The sequence below is a fragment of the Sturnus vulgaris genome, chromosome 2, assembly GCF_052056855.1.
Source record: "Sturnus vulgaris isolate bStuVul1 chromosome 2, bStuVul1.hap1, whole genome shotgun sequence".
Lineage (NCBI taxonomy): Eukaryota > Metazoa > Chordata > Aves > Passeriformes > Sturnidae > Sturnus > Sturnus vulgaris.
The window spans coordinates 45021487-45042057 of record NC_142244.1 but is presented as its reverse complement, the minus strand read 5'-3'; the positions used below and the strand labels follow the sequence as shown (position 1 = coordinate 45042057).

At 39.5% G+C, this 20571-nt stretch overlaps 1 protein-coding gene across 4 annotated transcripts in view; it reads left to right on the top strand.

Annotated features, from left to right (window-relative positions):
• Window positions 1–20571, top strand: part of PDGFD (platelet derived growth factor D) — a 139600-nt gene that overhangs the window by 56454 nt on the left and 62575 nt on the right. The gene's annotated exons all lie outside the window — the stretch shown is intronic.

Sequence of the window (20571 nt, the reverse complement as noted above, 5' to 3'; positions counted from 1 at the left end):
GAGAGGCTTATGGATAAGAAACAAGGAGGAAGAAATGTCTGCAGTATCCAAGTTTGTGCTACTCGTTGAGAACACGGCATCAGACCTGGTTTTCAAGAAGGAGTCAGAAACAATATATTTCTACAAAATCAGACAAAGTTGTCAGTGTTGTCAAGTATTGTAGTATGTATCAGATCGTGTCAAGTCTATTATAGGTATGAGTGCTATCCCTCTGGTTTTGAGTTACTGGAGGGGAAGAAAAAAACTTGTGGTCTTGTCCAGAGGAAAGAAGAATTGTGAATCTTTTTTTAAATTTCTGCAGTCCCCAGTTAGGCATGATCAAAGTACTTCTGAAGTAATTTAGCTCTCTGCCTCTCACTAAAACTTAATACAAACCATTCACTTCACACTGTGTGTGAGAAGCCCCCTGTTACTCCAGTGAGTGCAGTGTATTGACAGCAGGGCAGGCAGACCAGAAAGTCAATTAATCTTTCCTGAAACTTCACTTTCTGTTGTGATTGAAGCTATGTTAAATTTCAGTAGCTGGTTAAAACTTGTGGCAGTGGTCCCAAAGTCCTCAGCCCTCTTGGTAACACCAGGTGCTGTGATGGTCCTGGTCAAGGTACCCAGCTGTGATGAAGGGGGCTGAAGCAAAGGAGGTTGTTGGACCTTGCCCACGTGTGAGCAGGTCCTCGGCGGATGGGAATGGGTGCTCTCCAGAGTCCCTAGAGAGGAGCTGGAGAAACCAATAGCCCCATGTCTTCACCTGCAGCCTCCTACTTCAAGATGGGCATTGCCACAACAAGCAGTGAGCATTCTAAAGTGAGATGCGTCACATGCTTTGGCCAGCAGATAAATATGTTAATTAATTCTGAATCCACTGAATGTAAGTGGAGCCTATGTGACAGGTTTAGTGGGATTTTCAGCAGCAAAGATATTACCTTCTTCAGCGTGTTAGCATCCCAGTCCTGGTTTTGCTTAGGTCACATTTCCCAAACATAAATCAGTCTTATCATCTACCATGAGTACTGTTGGGCATCTTTTTTGTCCTGAGTGTGGCATGAATAAAAAAGTAGAGGAGGTTACTCTGACCAGATGGAGTCCAACACAAGCAGTGTCAGATTAAATTTACAAACTGTTAAGGGGAGTCCTGCAGAGAAGGACTTGGAGGTACTGGTGGCTAAAAAATTTAAATTGACTTGGCAATGTGCACTCACATCCAGAAAGCCAATCGTGTTCTGGGCTGCATCCAAAGCAGTGTGGCCAGCTGGTTAAGATAATACCCCACCTGAAGTGCTGCATACATCTCTGAGGCCCTGAGCCCATAAAAAAAAAGCATGGGTCTGTTACAGCAAGTCCAGAGAAGGACCCTGAAAACGATCGGAGGAGTAGAACATAACTCCTATGAAGATAGGCTGAAAAGGTTGAAAATGTGCAGCTTAAGGAACAGAAGGCTCAGGGGAGATATTACTGCAGCCTTTCAACACATAAAGTAGGCTTATAATAAGGAGAGAAACTTTTTTACCCAAGTGTGTGGTGACAGTTCAAGGGACAATGGTTTTGAACGGAAAAGAGGGTAAGTTTCTATTGGATGTGAGGAAGATATTTCTGCAGTGAAGATGATGAGATGCTGGAACACGTTGGTGAGAGAATTTGTGGATATCCCATCATTGATAGTTTTCAAGGCTGGGTTGCATGGAGCCTTTAGCAACCTGATCTAATGATAGATATGGCAGGGGGATTGGACTAGATGATCTTTGGAAGTACCCTCCAATGCAAACCATTCTAAAACAAGTTAGCAAAATAGCCAACATCTGGTCTGACCTGGTCATTGTAAAGTTTCCATGGGTATTATATGCAGGAGAGTGAGTTCGTCAGTGGCTGGTGGGGACATGCATAAGTTACAGAAATTACATAAGTTAACCAAGTTACATAGCAAACTAGTTATGGCAAGGACTGAAGATCATAGAACATAGTTTATAATCACAAGTTTGATAGCACATAAGAAGTTACAAGTAAGCCACAATGAATTATACAGCCTTTGGAAGTCAAGAGAAGTACTGTATATGTGCTACAGCAGAGCGGACTGGGTCAGTAAGGGATGTGTAGATTATGTGATGTGGTCAAAAGCACAGGCCTGCTGAAGGAGCTTTCAGAATAGATATGAATGGTGCACAAGTCCATGTGATGAAGGTAGAGATGACAGCTTAGACTGCATTTCAGCTATACAGCTTGCTGTGAGACTACAGGTGCATGGCAAACATGACAAATACAGGACCTGGAGTGAGAGAGTGCTGCCAACCCTACACACCAGAAATAAGACGGTAGAACCCCGATAAATGAGATGTAAGGGACTAGCTGTTTCTTTCTCTCCTTATCTGTACATCTTTTGTCATAGATACCTACTTTATTGGATACAGCAAAGCTCAACATGTCAGCTATTAATTTAAATGAATTATCCCAGGCTTGGAGTGTGCGACAAGGCTTTGATGTCTCGCTGCCTGACAGTGATGGTTTCTTAATGGTTGATGTTGTGTTATGTGAAAAAGTATGCAGAGAAGTATGCGAGCATTGCAGTGTCAGGTTTGGTGATTTACTCCATTTTCTTCTTGTTTAGTATTGCAGAATATCAATGTTTTCAGTCCTCAGAAATGTGACACTTGTACAAGATTTGTGACTGTTGCATCAGTAAGGAGCTTGGCACTCTGTCAGCTTGGCACGCCGTTGACTCTGCAACTTACTCTTGAATGAGGGAAAGCAGGCAAACAAGGAATTTCAGACTGTGGCCCCTGAAAACCATGAGCATGGCCTTTTAAAATAAATGCTTCTCATAAGTTTGGTTTTAAAGCACTTCAAAAGGACTTACATGACTAATGAAACTTGAAGTTACTTTTATTAGAGTTTTACCTTTGGAACAGAGCAAGTCTTCCATAAAGGTTTTATTTGTTCCTGAAATAAAAAAAAAAAACAAATTCCCTTTTCTGGGCTATTTCTTACCTTGGAAATATTTTTTCTTGCATTGTAGCTCTAAATAACTTTTTTTTTTCTGACTACAGCATATCAGACCTCCCTGACCTGAAGTCCAGCATGCTGTTCAGTTCCATTATAGAGCCTTGCCTCCTTTGAGTGCATGTGGACATTGGTGTGCAGGCCCACATGCTTCCACCAAGACAGCTTTGTCAGACTGGCATTCTGACCTGGCTCTGGAGGATCCAGAGCAAACCAAACAAATTGTGAGTGGCAGAGTGCCACCATCCAATGACCCATCACAGGGCTGGCTGAGCTACACACAGTTCTTCCAGCAAGCATGGACTGCAAAAACAAATAGCCTATTCTTTAATTTTTGACAACCAAATATATGCAGCCTTATCTCTGCTAGGACAAATAATCCTGAGAGGGTAGGGAGTGAATTTTACATATATTATTAATGCTGGTTAGAAAACAAAGAAAATGCAGTGACATTTGCCTTGTTCCAGACGTTTAGGTCCATATGTAATTTCAGAGACATGAGAGGTTGCACCAAATGCTGTTGAGGGACTTCAGAGCCCTTTGGCAAAGGACAGGAACTCCCTTCACCTCAGTCTCTCTCAGAGCATGGGGGAAGCTCTATGAATAGCTAGCTGACTCTCAAGTTCAGAAGGGCTGCTTATTGAATATGGACTTTTGAAAATAACTATTAAAAAAAAAACCTCCATGCTATATGCCTGACTAAGCATGATCTGAATGTCTTTAGAGGAGCAGCTTCCGGGTCCCATAGCAGTTTCATCTGACTCATATTATAAAGCCAAGGTGCTGCTGCAAATAAAAAGTTCTGCAAAGTTCCTGAAATTTTTTATAAGGTCGCAGAAAACTATCTCTCCTGTAATTGAACTGTATATATCTGGCATATAAATTGGAAATTTTTGCTTCATTTTATAAAATTAGAGGTTTTGAAAAAAAAAAAACTCACAAGAAAGACTAAAACCAAAACTCTTCTCCCCTCATAGTAATGGACATCTTTATTGCTTGTCTACTTATGCTACTGCTGTTTTAAGACATTGTCTAGATTTCACTAAACTTCACGATGTTGTCTCCATAACTGAGATTATTTGTTCTAACCCTCTTTTCTTTTCCCAATGTTGTAATTGGCTTCTTATGCTAAGTTGACCCTTCCATTTTTCTAAAGATGGGTTCCCTGTGATGGATACATTAAAAGTATCTTCTGTACACATCGACCTTCTCCATCAACAGAACAACCATTGACAAACACGATCCTTCCAATGCTTAGGATCCAAAGTGGAATAAATTGATACAATTGCTGATCTGTTTTTCTGCTTTTTCGATATGTGTGTGCTTTCAAAGCAGCAAGTAGGAGAAGTGGTTGGGTTCCATAATGAATGGTGACAAGTAATGATCCTCATACCTGTCAAATACGTAAATATGCTGTCACACTGGATGAAACTGAAATAGAGATGTTGTCTGCTTTGCTAAATAATAATTTCTGGGAAAGGACAGGGTTAGAAATTAATTCACCATGGAACTACTTTCTCTGCATTCCTTTTCTGTGCTTTATTTTGCCGGTTTGAAAGGTACTTTAGATACTGTATATGGTCCCTGAGGTGTGGTTATGTCCTTCTCAGAGTCAATCATTGACACAGCATTTGGAGAATTAAATTCATACCTGAATTTAGTGGAGAAAGAATGCCATTACTTTTTTGGTGTAGTTTTAATTAGTTTTGCTCATTATCCCTGGAGGCATCTAGAAGAAATCAGATTGATAAACATATATTCCATCCTACTGCTGGAATCAAGGTGGGAGACTTCTGTGTGTTGAGTTGTTAATAGTTCCCTGTAAGCAGCCAAGTGCCGTATCTCTTTTCCATATGCAGGTGTTAGTTACCACAAATATATGTATCTGCCAGGCTGCTCCTCACATGTTCTCACTCTGCTTTTCTCTGACCACAATTACATCTGTGCCATAACTTATTTTCTTCTTCTTAAAAACGTTATTGTAGAGGTGTTGCTACCATTTCTAATTGCCTCAGCCTTGGCCAGGAGCACATCTGTCTTGGGGCTGCCAGGGATTGTCTGTGCCTGACATGGGGGAAGCATCTGGAAGCTTCTCACAGAAGCCACCCCTGTAGTCCCCTGCTACCAAAACCTAGCTACACAAAATCCAATGCAGCATGTTGTCAGTTAACTCGTGATCTCTGATCTTCACATTTGAGGTTAAGAAAGGGCAATTTTGGCATCATCTGTTTCCCACAGATCTCTCTGATCCCTCTTATTAAGACAGTCTGAATCTGAGAGTGGGGCCGGCCTTTGAAAATGCTCACCATGAGCCCTTGAAGGTCAGGTGCTTGCTGTTCACGTCAGGTTATTCTGCCCATTCTGCCAATGTTTTACTGCATGAGCTGGAAGAGATCAGTGAAGTGCTGCAGCCATAGCATCTTTGGGACCTCTTTGCTAGAGAGGTCTTTAGAGTGCTGCCAAATGCAGTGAGGTAAAAGGAATAAGGAGAACAGCAAAGGTAACAGAATGTCTTAGTATAATTCAACTAAGTTGAGCAAGCAAGAGAGAGACAGTAGGAAACCAATCTTCATTCGTTCTGCTGTTTGCAGAACCATTGTTTCTAATCTAATACGTTGTTAATAATCTAATGGCTGTGGGCCATAGCCTGTATCCTGCTAAAGTTGGATGGATGTTCATGATGCTTTATTTTGATTTTATCACCTGTGAACTCTTTGTCCAACAATAATGTATTTGTTGATTAATACTTATCTTGTCCCTATTTTTCCCTTTCCTTTTTTTTAATTGACACTGTCATTATAACCTGTAGATCATGGATTTAGATAATGATTTGGGTTTGGTTTTGTTGGGTTATTTGTTTGTTTGTTTGTTTATTTATTAATTAGATAGATAACTCCTGACTGTTGTCTCTCAGTTTCTCTGAAATCACTTCTTCAGTGAGGTTTGAAACAAGAAGATCCCAAATTTTGCTTCCTTTCTCCATGTATTTTTACTCTATCTTCAGCCATGGACTTTCTCAATGAGGGCAGTCCTTTGTGTCCCCAAGACCTGTCTAGGTATTATTGTAGTGTGTGCTCGCACCTTTAGGAACAACTTAGAGACGTGAACAATAATCCTCTTCATACATTACTGAGGGTTTTTTTCACGGTAGTATTCACCTGTTCTCGTATCAGTGACGCTTATAAAACACAGAGAAACAATACTGCTCTGAGCTTTGGTTGCGACTAGACTGTTCTCTGCAGAAATTCTTCCTCTTTGGGAATTATTTATCTTAGTGCTCCATAAAGCTTGTTGGTTATCACAAAGATATTTTTAATCCCAATTGTTAATTGTTAACTTTTATTTCTGGAAATTTGGTATTGTGCAAAGACTTTGCTGAAGCAAACAGTGCAGGAGAGAGTGCATCAGGTTCAGATCCTGGGTCCCTAGTCAGTTCTGAGTATTTTTCTCTAATGTAATTGCAATACCTAGACATTGAAAATGTCATTTAAAATGTTGCAGAAGAGCCTGATCGTTGTAAGAAAAATGCTCTGAGTTATTTGAATCACATTGCAAAATGCAAATACATGTAAGACTACAGTAGGCATAAGATTTTCACATTTTGGTGATGAAGTTAAGAACACCAGAACAGCATTGCCCATGGTTTCTCTCTAGCGGAAATGAATGAGTATTGCATAAAAAAATCGTACTCTGAAGAGAATTCTGAAGAGAAGTCCTTCTTCTTACGTAGTACATAATGCTTACACAAGATCCGTAATTTTTGATATTACGAATTCTGTCCACTGCTTCTCTTCTCTTTAATTTCTTTGCCTGTATTCTATGTATTTTTTTAAAGAAATGTTTGGAAGTTTTTTAAAGAAATTCAGAGATTAATATATGATTTTAGCAACCACTTTCTAGTAGTAAAATATTCACAAAAATAAAAAAAAAAAAACATAGTGAAATAAAAGTTATTGATGTAATGATGAAGTGTTTTTCCATTATGGATTTCGTAAAAGGTCTGTTGAAAATACAGCTTTCTAAATAATAATTGAACATGATCAAGATTAGATGTCACTTTGAAAGGGAAATGTTAGCATTTTTTCCACCTATCTTTTACTAATTACTTTTACACTGCTTTTACCATAAATACAGACCCATTTTTCAGCCTTTTCCCTTCCAAAGAATCAAAGTCAAGATCGATTGCATCCATACCATAGCCATGCCTGGAATGAAATTTCTTCAATATTTTAAGCATGTGCTGCTACCCCAGAATGGACATAGATAATTGAACAATAGTAAGATAATACAGAGGAATCTTCAGCGTCTCATTGTGTTGAAAATACTGGCTTTATTCCGCCTTTAAAGATTAATAGTTTTGCTGGGATATATTCAATTCCTTTGATGTTTAAATACTAGAAGCTGTAGCTCAGATAACGTTAAACAGAAGTCATATTTCTGTTCAAATCTTGATGGTTGGCAGAATTCTCTCACTAATATGTGAACCAACTGAAAGGACCTTGTACACCTTCATCTGATTGTCATACTAAAACACTTGGATCCAGAGAATATGAGGTGTATAGTGGTTGGATTTTAATGTGCTTTGGTCAAGGCTTTGGGTTTGGATTTGATTTTTTCCCTTGTTTTTTTGATCTGTCAAATTCCCAGGGGAGTTTTTGCATTGACTGCAGTAGCATTTGAACAGGACACATAGTAGCCTGAAAAACACGGTTACTTTGCCAAGGAGTTATTTTCCTTTATCTGTTTAACCAGGCATTGATTTTCCTCCCCCATGTGCTCTGAATGCACTTCAGAATTAAAGCCTGCTTTTATTAGCAGTTTTTAAGGCAGGGAGCAGTGTGATGTCTTCCTGAGCATCTTTAGAGAACAGCAGCATCACGGCTCCCAGAAGAGCTTTGCAATCTATATGTGTTAATTACTGCTAAAAATTCTTATAATAAAGTAGGTATGATTCTACTTACGGTTTTGTTAAAAATGGAGTTCAGCCCTAGCATCTCATTGGCATGCAGTAAGGAAGTTGTTTAAATCAGGAGTGGTTTAGCTCTTCTCTATTTTCCTCAAGGTGTTTGCTTTCAGGAGAAAAGCTCTGGTCCCAGTGGTCTGGTATTTCATCTGCCCTTCCTGCACTCCCCAGTCTGGTATAAGAAGGAGGGAAACCTCAAAAAATCCTCTCCTAAACCTCACCAGTGGGACATGGACACAAAAAAAGAGAAGATCAGTGAAAATCCTGTATACCCAAAGGCATTTTGATTTCTTTTTAAAGCCAATTCAATTAGTCTAATTAAAAATGTTAATTTTTCTTACAAACTTCCTTTTCTACTTTCAGACCACATGGTGTTTTTCTACTGGCAAATAATGGCCATATAATTAGTAATGAATATGTGAATATAAATATTAGTAATGAATATGACTTGCTTTTTTCAACAATAGTTTCTCATTGTTGCACTTACCTGGTTTTTGTGCTCCATCTCTGTTTCTTTCACTGTCCTGCCACTTGTCATCACGGCAGCTTTTGCAGAAGAGTTCTATGTAACCATGTGGTGCCTAGCTCAGGAAATACCGTGAGCCCTGAGGACTACAGGTTTCTGCCATGATGCACTTTGGGAGCAGCAGCCATGTGATGGAGAGACATCTTGTCACTGAAGGTGTCCCCAGGCAGTGGTGGCGTGCTGCTCTGCCAGCCCAGGAGGAAGGCTTGTGGAAGCTGTGGGCACGTCTGCACATCTGTCCTGCATTGCACACTGCACAGCAGAAACCAGCACCACTTTTTTTCCTGAGTATTGTGTGTCTGTGGTTAAGTTAGGTGTGAAAACCTTCTGTAGACCTTTCTATGTGCAAAGGGGGAAGCAGATGAGAAATGTGTTGCCTGTCATCTTGACCAATGATACACAAGCAGTCTGCTGATGTGTTTTGTGTGATTGCAAAAGGAGGGGAGGGAGGAGAAGGATGGCTCACACAGCAGATGATGTGATTGATCAACATGCTAACTAGTGTAGCAAAATCCCATCTGTTTATATGGTTTACATCTTTCCCAGCTATGAAGCAGGGATGAAAAGAAAAAAAGCACAGAAACAAAATCTATCATTAATGAAAAATTGGAGCCCAGTCCTGTTACTGATGAAAAACTAGCACAGTTTCAAGAATAAGATCATGTCTTAAGAAAGAGCCTACATGAAATTCCACTAATACTATTCTCCCCTAATTCTGCTTGGCAAGAAAATTGAGCTTTTTCTCTCCAGATCTCTTGTTTTTTGTTCAGAATGTGGTTAAGCCATTGGCTGTCTTCTGCAATAATCAAACAGAATCTAGAATAAAGGATATTATAACAAGGGAGCCTTTCATAACTAATTGCTACTTAATTGTGGTTGTAGGTTTTCAGTTTCTGTCTGCTTGGTTTCTCTTATTCCTGTTGGCAATGGAAGTGAGTGGGATAGTAAAACATACTGAAATCCAGACCGTTTCTGATAATTGCATTTTTTCGTTTTAAAATATGACGACACTTAAAAATTATTTGTGCTGTGAGCAGATTCTATGGAGTAACAGCGCCATGTCTGCCTCGCTTCTTTCCATCATTTCTACGAAAGAAGTAGCTGAAGTGGCTTTAATTCTGAATGAAGCAATGTTTATGGTTTCTTTAATCACTGTTTACTTTCAGTAAGAGAGCTTTTTCGAGTAATGTGAGTAAAATATATTCTTCTATCAATCTGTCTAAACATTAAGAATGCTATGTAGAAAACTGTTATAATTTAATCATAGATGTACTCATCTTGGGGGAAAAAATCACCAGAGGCATGCATGAAGAAATGTCTTAGCTGTGTATGCAGATTCTCAAAAAAAGGGCCATGAATGTATAATTTGGCATGCACAGAAATTCAGACAATCAACATTTTGACTTCTATCACAGTATGCATGTTCCATGGCATGCCTGATGAAAAGCTTTTGTGATCTGCCAGAAGATAACTATTATCTCTTACAAACACAGAATCAGGGGTAATTTGTGACCAATCACTCTGTGTTTGGGATCTCCTGGAGGTGGGCTAGGGCAGAGGGTGGAAAGTAAAGACCTGCAGAAGGTGTGGTGCTCAGAAGTATCTAAGAAGAGAGATGGATAGCAGTTTTACAGTGAAGTTAAGAAATTGCCAGAATTGTAGTACAAATGTAATACCCAAGTGGTATTTTTGGATCTAGCTACAGTTTGGAGTACAAATAATATGAGTAATGACAAATGTATTGGTTGTCCTTATAAAGCAATCCAGTGTCCAATCTCCCTGAACTGCAAATTTTGTCTGAATCTCAAAGTAATTTAGAATACTTTGGTGATATCTATTCAATACATGGCCTCCAAGAACTACAATCTTTTTCACATTCCGTTTGTCAACACCTGTCATAACAGAGCCTTGGTCTTACTCTGCTGGAAGAAACTGTGTACTAACAATATTTCTACTACTACCATGATTCTAATAATTTATAGCTCTAACATGCCTTATATCGTTTCCAGCAGCCAAGAAAACTCTCTTCTCTTCCACTGTTTTTGGAGAGTAATACTTTCTTTCATATCCTTCACTAACCTTAGATACTTATGGTAACATCAAGTGCTTTGACAGTCTTTGTGGCCTGCTCCTTTAATTTCTGAGAGAAAATACATTCTTCTGGCTTCCTCATAATCCCCCATGTGTTATGTTCTGGTAGAAAGTCATTCTCTGCAAATTTTTTCCTCTCTAACAGTGGGTGCAGTTTATGATTTCTTGTCTTTTTTGGGGGAGAAAGAAGTTAATCCCTACATCCATTCTATTAATTCTCATTTAAGAAAACAAATCCCTGTTTTTTAAATTACTCTTTTTATTGTTTATATTTTTCAAGCCTGTAGTTGGCTTGAGTTTTTTTCCTTTAATATTTCTTTTAACAAAGTGTGTTGCTAGTGGACTTTTTTGCAACCACCTCCTCCTAATTCTTTTTTTGAGCTGTCTCCTTCTGCTCTTGGATTTCTTCATTAATTATTATAGTACATAAAGACCGATAATTCTGCATCTTGACAAAACAGCAACATGTATTTGGAGAATGTGAAGAACTCAGTACATATGTAATTGATTCTTAGGCTTTTAATAAGTAGTAAGCATTTCTTTCAAGACTTGCTTCTCAAAAGCACTCTTTTTATAGCCATATGGAAATATTTCAGATGATTAAAGAAAGGGAGGGGAAAAGCCCTAAAGTCAAGTATCTTATACAGTAATCTGGCATTGACAAGATTTTAGGTGAATTTTGAAATAAAGCCCTGAAAGTGTCTATGTGTTTACATCAGTAACAGACATTACATTAGCTTTTAAAAATCCACAAATTATATAGCATCTGAGTGATTTTATAAATGGTAAACGGTGTATTTCAATGTTAAATTCTTACTTCAAAATCTCTGGTTTAGCTCTGTGCCGTAGTGGCAATTTTTTTCAAAAGGTGTGACCAGGAAAGGAAAAAACCATGACAGGGGCAATGTTGCTGGGATATGAGCAATACTGGTTGAGGAGCTGACATTCTCTGGAATTACCCAGTGCATGTGGGTGGGACTTTCAAGGGGCCTGACCTGCTGATCTCGCAAATTCTGCCAGTACCAAAACTGTGAAAAGAATGAATGAAATTCACAAATTTTGCTGCATTCACTTATTACGGTTATGTACAGAAGATAATTTGGAAATGACCAAAAAAATTAACAGTATATTAATATTTGTGTAGAAATAAACAAAAATGTTTTCCTTTGAATCAAGCAACTCAGTCCATGTTGATATAATTAGGAATCCTCCCCAACTGGACCTGCAAATAAAATAAAAAACATGCATAAATTCTTCAACTCTGTTTAAAAGGTCAGAGGCACACTTTGAATTTTCCCTATGAGCAGATTTAGTTCAGTTTCTCCTGAGTTCAGTGTATCACTGCACTGAGCACTTACTGCTGCTGCTCCTGCCCAGATTAAAGTTTTCTCCTCCACTTTTCACCTGCTGCTCTGGTCAGATCCTCAGCTGGTGTAAATAGCTGTGATCACTGTAGGGATGCTGCTGATTTACACAAGCAGGTGGTCTGGTTCCAGGCTGTCTTACTGCTCTATGAAAATGGATTTGGTGAGCGAGCTTCTTTTGTAAATGTCTGAGCTGAGTTTATTAACATCTCAGTGTGCCTCAGAAAAGCAAGGATTTTTTTTTTTTAGAGTGTTTTCATTTTATTTCTTAGGAGAATGTTATGTTTATTCTTTCTTTATTACTTAAAGGCTGTGTTGGAGAAACAAATTGTCCATTGAGATGAGTTTAGTGGGGCATTTGTTTTGTTCTTGACAGAATAGTTCTCTGCATCCATTAAAAAGTAGGAACAAAAAAGAAAGGCATTTTATTTAGAGCTTTATGTATGAAATAACGAAGTAAATGTGTATGAGGCTAGACTTGAACTGGCAGGTGGGGGACCACTAGTCCCTTAATTATAGAGAATGAATCAGAGAAGACTCAGCCTTTATCTTGCAGCTGTGTAGCAGACCAGCCCTCAGCTGGTGGGAGCCTGGGGTTCTGCTGGGCTTTTAGGGTTTCTGGTGGCTTTTTGGGGAATGTCACCACCTTCTGCCAGTGCCTGCCAGGACTGACCCTGCTGCTCCTGACCAGGGAGGGAGGGAGGGAAGGAGAGAGAGGATTGCCTTTTCCTTGGCAGATATTTGCTGCGCAAATCTTGGTAGTGTTCACATATGTCAGTGTGGGCTCAAAAAACTCATACAGAGCTGTAATCTTGAGAAAAGAGGATGGATATGGGCAGCCTGTGCCATTGCATACTCCATCCTGTCCATAGCCCATGATGCCCCTAGGGAACACAGTGAGAACAATGGCTCTGAAACGCTGCCCCTGGTTTTGTGCAATGAAAGGGCAAAGACTGGCTTGGCAAATCTGCTGTGTGGGAAGGAGGTGGCCTGAAATGTCTCACTGTGATTCCACCAGTGCTCCTGCAGCCTCCCTTAGCTGGTGTCTGCACCCCTCCCCTACTGCTGTGGCCAAGTCCAGCATCTCACTGGTCCTTGCAGCTGCCTAGTGCAGCTGTGAGCAGCGAGGAGAAATGGCTAATCATGGAGTGTACCAGTGTCCATAACAGCTCATGAGATTTACCATGTGGGAACTTCGTTTTAGTAGCAAATGAGAAGTCAAGGTCTGAGAAAGATGGAGCTGTTGTGAGATGAGGAGCGCCATGAAAATGCAAAAATTAACCAGTTGAAATAAAGTAAATCAGTACATAGGCCAGCAAATGATAGGACAGTAGTGCTGTATAGACTACTTAAACTGTTCACAACTGGTTTTAGTAACGCAGTGAAGCTGTCATTTACTGAAACTGTCAGTTATTTAATTATAGTTTATACAGATGATATTTAAGGTCATAGTTGTGGTATTTTCTTATTTACAGTCTAAACTATAAAAAGACTCAGAACATTTCACCCTAGGGAATCCAAAAATAGTTGCTGCTATTCATTCTTATGGAGTAATCTAGAGTGTCTGCTGTAAAGCAGGACTTTTGAAGTCTCTAAATCAAGAAAGGTTTAAAATTTCATCCTTTGATGGACTGTTCTTCCATGGCTTCCGTAGAAAAGACTGAGATAAACTAAGCAGGAATAAATAAACATGTTGGAAGTTCAAACAACAAAAAAGGTAGTCTCTGGAATTCTTAGTAATAATAAATAGAAATCAGAAAAATACAATTTTGACACCAACTTCGTCATTAATCCAACTTTCATATGTGTTCTTCTGAGATTTTTTTTCTTTCTTTCTTGTGTCAAATACGTGAACTAAAACATTTTTCTGACATTGTGTATTTCATTGCTATTATAAGTAGATATGTTTTTTGTCTTACTGGACTGTAATCCTAGATGTCAAAAAAATATGCAAAGCCAATTGAGTAAAAGCCACTTGTTTGGGTAGTCCAAAGTGCACCAAGGTATCCTAATGCATTTCAAGCATTAGTGTGGAAAAGTTTTCACAGGAAATGGTGTAGTATGTCCCTGTCTCCCTTCAGCAGCTCTGATACAGAGTGTTCATGAAATGATGCGAGAGTACTGTATTTATTGGACTTTCTCACCCTTTTTATCTCAGTTACATAAGCCTCTTATCTGGCTCCTCTTTGGCCAAACAGCTGCTGGGAGCTGTGTTTAATAGTCTGCACACAGCTGTGCCCTCTGAGCGGACAGGACCTCTGCACATAGTGTTCACCCAGATGTGCAACATCAGTACCAGCACAGAACTGGGGTGAGGCAGGAGTAAAAGAGTCCCCTTTGACCTCCCTGTCTAAAACAGATGGAGATTACATGGTCCCACCTGCAGGCTGCAAGCCTTGGTGGCCTGCTGTTGATCTCTTGTGTTCCACATCCTCTTAGGGAGCTACTCTGGTCCTGCCTCAGCCAAGCATCCAGGTCCTGCTTGCTGTCCAGCCACATGCTTGCCACCCCTGTGTGCATCTCTCCTTTTTTACTCTGCAGTCTGCATCCGGAAGAGTAAAGCAGAACCCGAGATTGCTCCCTTAAACCCTCTGCCATGATACCTACGGGCATTTCTCCTCACCATTAGGCTTTCAGCTAGCTTGGGGCAAATGGGGTTTGGTTGGTTCACCATGTTTCTCTGGAAAAGAGATGTGAGGGGGTGCTGGTGGGGGTCTACTGGCTAACCTTCAGTCATCTCGTGTCTTCTGAAAGCTGGAGGAGTGAAATGGTGTTCCTTCTGGTGAGATCTGTAGCCAAAGCTGGTTGAGTTTTTCATTGTAACCACTCAATTCTTTTTTTTAAGTCAAACATATCACTGAATCTGCAATCAAAGGATGACTTTGAAGTTCAGCTTTGTCTCCAGTGCAATTGCATAGGGACTCTAGCTTTCCATTTAAAACTGAGAGTTCGTTGAAGGTCCATGAAAGTGAAGGATTATTTAATTACATCCTGATTTGCCAACAGTATACTGAGCCCTACTCAGAACATAAAGATGCATAATGTCTGCTCCCTGTGGTGTCTTAGCGCAGTCCTGCTTATCATTGCCTCCATGTAGGTTTCAGTGTGTTTTCATCTGCTCATGTAGGATCTCTTGTGCCTCTAACTTAACAAACCTAAGTTAGGCTCTTCTTATTTTTCATCAACATCCCCCATACAGCCTAGAAGGAATGTTTCCAATAACTTCCTCTTGGTAATAAGCCAAACAGCTGTTTTTCCAGAAGGGACTTGGGAAGCTGAGGTGTGTAAATCAAACCTTAGGAGCAAGTTCCTTTTCCAGGTTTGGTTTTGGCTTACAGTGGTCAGGATATGTCTGTACTGGTATGAGAGATGGTTGCTGCCTGTGGTACAGCAGCTCCTGAGCTTGTGGGCTGTGCTGATACACACCAGTATCATCTTCCCAGCCACTGGTCCTTATATATTGGCAGTGATTGAGCTCTCCTGCACTTCAATGACACGTCGTTTTGTTCCCAGGTGAAGGACTAGGGAAATGTCTACATGATCCTTTGGTGCAAGATCATAACAATAAAAGAAGACCACAGCCAAGAATTTTATGTGCCTGGAAACTTGGTTGAGTTGCAGTATCTATCCACATGACAGCTCTGCAGCATTCTGATGCCAAACCTCCAGAGAAAATCCTAAGCACTTACAGGAAAGATCCCCCGCACTTGAAGTTCTCAGTACTTTCAGTATGCATGACTTAAATTACTTTCCAGACTGGGAATTGTTTCTCAACACGGGTTTTATCTAAATGATGTAAAGCTGCCCCTGTGGCCCTACTTGTGTTCTGCCTTCATGCCAGGAAAAGGTCTCAATGTCTTCTGCTCTCCTTGCACCAGTGCTGTGGTTTTCAGCAGAGGAAAACTGAGGCATGGGGGCAAAACGGGGGCTGTGGCATGCTCCACTCTGGTCTAAACTGTCAGTGACTGATGACAGAGTGCTCTGGAGTAGAGAGTAGAAAAGCTGCTGAGTCTTTACTTTTTTGGCTAAATCTCGAGTCCTGGTCCTTGTGCCAAGAATTTCTCCTGCATTTTACCTCAAATTCTTCAAAAATGGACAAGCCATCTTTGAAGCAGCACCCAGAACCTCTCCATCCCTTGAGAGGAGACAAAAGTGGTCTGAATTCTCTTGAGCAAGTAGAAGAATCACAACACAAACTTCTGTTTCTTTGGAGGAGATTAAGCTGTGTCCTGATTTTGAGAATAGAGTCCACTGTTTAGCTGTTAGGCTACTGTATAAAAAGGAACAGACTACCAACAATCATATTTTAATGCAATGAGATCTGCCTTTTTTAAAAAAGATTTAAGAAACTTTACAGTATTAGGTATCTAGTGCACCTGCCTTAAAGGGACTGAAACATCCCCACAAGCTTTTATCTTTCCACAGTTGATTGATATATGGACTCTAAGAGACAAAATCATGCCCATAGTAAATGCAGTCCAAGGAAAGGATGTCTCTTAGAATTCTATTGCCAGACTTTCCATTATAAGAAGTGACCTTTCACTCCCTTTCAGAGATTTTGTATCTTCAATACTGACATAGAGGGTAAGGAAACATCACATCTCAAGAGAAAATTGCCTTGATTTGTCTCTGTGGAACAGATCTCGTTTTACTGCCTAATGTTCTGACATGCGACCTCCACTCTGTAATTGCCTATCTATCTGCTACAATATGTTCAACATGGGAAGGCTTTCCCCTTTTGATTAGACCTTCTTTTTCCTCTATCAACATTTTTCTTTCTGTAAGAAAAATTCCATGTCTTGTTCAGACTTAGAAGTGCTTGAGTGAAACAGTTTCTAAAACAATATTTTAAAACAAATTCTCTTTTAAGACTTGAGCTATGCTAGACTTAGGAGACTAAAAGTCCTTTTTTGGTTGTAAAAAACTGAAAAATAATGAAGGGAAAACAGAAAAGGAATATATTTACATTGCAGCAGGAGAACTTGAAGGAAGCTTCCCATAAGGGTCTACTTTCTTGAAGCCACTGCTTAGACAGGAAAATTTGGAGTCTCTAAGTTCACAATGTGCTATTTCTTTGCAAAGCATTATGAGCCGGTGTCCAGTGTTGATATTTGTGCTTAATAGCAATTGTGTCTCTAATTGGCACCATCTTGTCCAAGGCACTACACAAGTTTTATGTACCAGCCTTCTTACAGAGATGTTGGCACTCACTGCAAACATCTGCTTCAGTTATCATGCTTCCCTTAAGCTCTTTGCAGCACCAGGAGAACCATTTCCCTCTGTATTTTTTTTCTTGGAGTTTCTCAAGGTTTTATGTGTTTTTATGCTCATGATCATAGGGATATATACATTAGTCTGACTGCACATCATTAGAGCTACACATTCTTGATATACACATTTTCCTCTTTCATACTTAATTATGAAATCCCAAGGAAAAAAATACATAAATGTACAGCATTCAGTTTGCTGTTGGTTTAAGAGTCCGAGAGAGGTGCATTGCAACACTATCACCCATCATGAAAGAAGCAGCAATTAACAAAGTGCTTTATATGTTAGCCTAACATATGTTGCTTTTCTAAAGACACTCTTGCTTTACTACAAGACATTCAGGATGTTCTTTTGTGTAGAAGAAAATCTCTATCAGGAAGTGAAACAAAAGCAAGTAATACAAGTTGCTGCTAAAAGCAAATGCCTCCGAGCTTGTACCTTTGTAAATATAATTAAGAAATTGTTTTCTCAACATTCATCTGTGGAAGTCTAAGAAAAACCCCTACCAAAGCAGACAAAAGGAGAGCCTTCACCCCACAAAAATGCAGTCCTGCCTGTTCTTCATTTCAGGACTTTTTTTTTAGTTCTATATGCAAAATGCAGTTATGATGGTGACCATTTCACCATGGGGAAAATAGTATTATTAAATGCAAATAAAATTATGCTTGTTATAGCGAGAGGCATAGAGACAGGCTGTCTCTTTGAATTATATGCCTGGACTTCCTTATCAATTGCTCATTTAATAGTGTTATAAGTGGTCTTTGCTGAGGTCATGTTCAACCACAGATTGCCTGTGTACCACCAAGACTAGTAGGGTTGCTCTGCACAGAACCACTGGCAGGCTACTAACCCTTCTGTTACCAAATGGATGATGGCTATGAATTGAATTTTAGATGTCTGGAGTGTTTTCATTCTTTGATACCTTCTGTACTGATGTTGTGCACTGACTAATTTTATTTCTTTCAACTAAAGCTCAATTTTTAGTTTCTTTTGTAAATCTTCTTTGAATATATTCTATCAAAGATCTGCACACAGCTCAGGGCTTGGAGTGAGCTGATTGCATGTGAGGTCTGAATTTAGCTGAACATGCAAAGAGCATCTTTTGATATTGCCTCTGTGACAGAATAGGTCGTGCTTTAGATTTGAGCTGTTATGTTGCTTGGAGTATCTTTCATACTCCTGATCAAAAAAAGAGGCCTGTTGATAAGAGAAGGAGCAGCTACCTGGAGCTTCTGCTTTAAAGTCCAGTGGCAAACCAGCCAAGTTGATAGTCTTTCATCAGCTCCCATGGGATTTAGGTTCCCTTTTAAATTTCTCATTTGATGGGTGGTAAGTAACATATTAGGTGGTGTTAAAATGCTGTTCTCTTTTTTTGAGCCTTGATCCAGCAAACTCCTTAAATATGAGCTTAACTATAAGTTTGTTGTGTCCTTGAAATAAATGGGGTTATTGAAGTTGTATAAAGCTGAAAGCAACTTGAAGTGATGTTTTGGTTGAATCCACTGCCTTAATACACTCCTACGTATACATCCTTATACCAGATTGGCTCTTTCTCAGTTTAGTGTCTCTATAAGAGACAATTTGCAACTTTTAGCCTGGCTGGGATTGTGCTATAGCTGTTTTATCATTGACCCAAACCTTTCCCTCCTTTGGTTTGCCTTCTTGGAGAACTGCTGGTAAATTGTGATGGGAGCAGAGCTGGCTTAGGTGAGTTAGGCTTCTGTCATTAAAAGGACAGAGATGTGTAGGACTGGTACTAACATGTAGTATTATATTCTGTGTTAGAGAGAAGAAGTGTGATGTTGTGTTCACTGTCTAGGATTTATTTTATTGGTTATATCCACTGAAACAAACAAATCCACAGAAGATAAAAAAGCAAATCCAAAAACCCTCAATTTTTAACAAGGAAAATGACCTTACAGTTTTACATTTTCCCAACAAGCTGTAACCAGCTACAGAATACACTATTTTGACAATGAATTCCATCATCTTTTCATCTGATTTACACAGAACCTTATGGATAACAAAGTTTCTGCTTATTGTGGGGGGGATAAAAAAAAGCCAGTGGCTGCCTGAACAGGCTGCCATAAATACAACTTGCTTGGCATGCCTGTCCCTGAGATGAACTGATTTGTGGTCTAGATTAAAAAGTGTTTTACTGTTCTTTGCTTCTCTGTAGATTCAGCTATTTAGATCAGGCTAATTTTCAACTGGAGGAACTGAAGAGCTATTATTCTCCCTGAAGGTTATCTCATTTGTTTAAAAACTGGTGGCAAAACCACTGACTGCTGTATTTATTTTTTTTTTTTAAGAACAACAGCAATAGGGGAGGAGAGTTATATCTGGAAAACTCCCACGTGCAAAACCCCAAGGTCCTTTCCTGAAATAACAAATACTTTCACAAGTAATAAAATGAACTTCACCATGGTTCTCAGAAACTCTCTCCTCAGCTGTACCAGAGGATGAGCTCATCATGTTACGCTGCATGGCATTTCAGAGGGTATATTTCTTGTCATAATACATTCAGAGTATGGTATTTTTTCAGCCTTTACCACTGTGTCAAAGTTGGTTGGCCAGCTTGCCCAAGGGGAAGATAGACAGAAGCAAACTTACACACAAGACAACACCTTAAGAAGTGAAGCTGAAATTAAAGAAACCTTAGAAAGGTGGAACTAAGTATTCTATGTTGTTGGTTAGGTCCTTAGACAAAATAATTTTCTTAATTCTTCTTTTTTTCTAAAGGAATTGACACACTTACAGACTCTCCTTGCTGGATATATCATAGAACAGATGTTAGATTAGCTATTATCAGTTAGAAATTGTCTTTCTTTTTAAAAATTATTATTACTATTGTTTTAGTGAAGGAATTCATTCAGTTGAATGATGATGATACAAGCAGACTTCTGTAATAAAAGGCATGTCATGGCTAGGAGGAGCAGCTTTAAGAGTGCAATGTTGGTACGTTGCTAAAGCTCACAAGGAAGTGCAGGCATCCAGAGAAAAACACAGGATGAAATTTTTCTTTCTGATTCTTGCTGCTCCTGCAGCATGGCCTAGCTGGGAAACATGGGATGTACTGGGCACCCATGGTGGGGACTGTCTTGGGACAAGCACATTTTCCTGAGTATTGAACTGTACCTCCCCGTGCCCACTCTGACACCCAGCTGCACTCCTTGCAGGGGGAGGAAGGCAAACACTTTGGAAAATGCAGCTGCCTTGAGCATTTAGATGGGAGCTCCTCTACTTTGGACAGCTGGACTATCATGTATGCCATTATGTTTAAAATTAGTGGTTACGAAAGAATTAAGAGAAAAAAAAAAGGAGAGATTAGTTCAGATAAATAAAATATAGAGCAAGCTGCTTCGCAATCA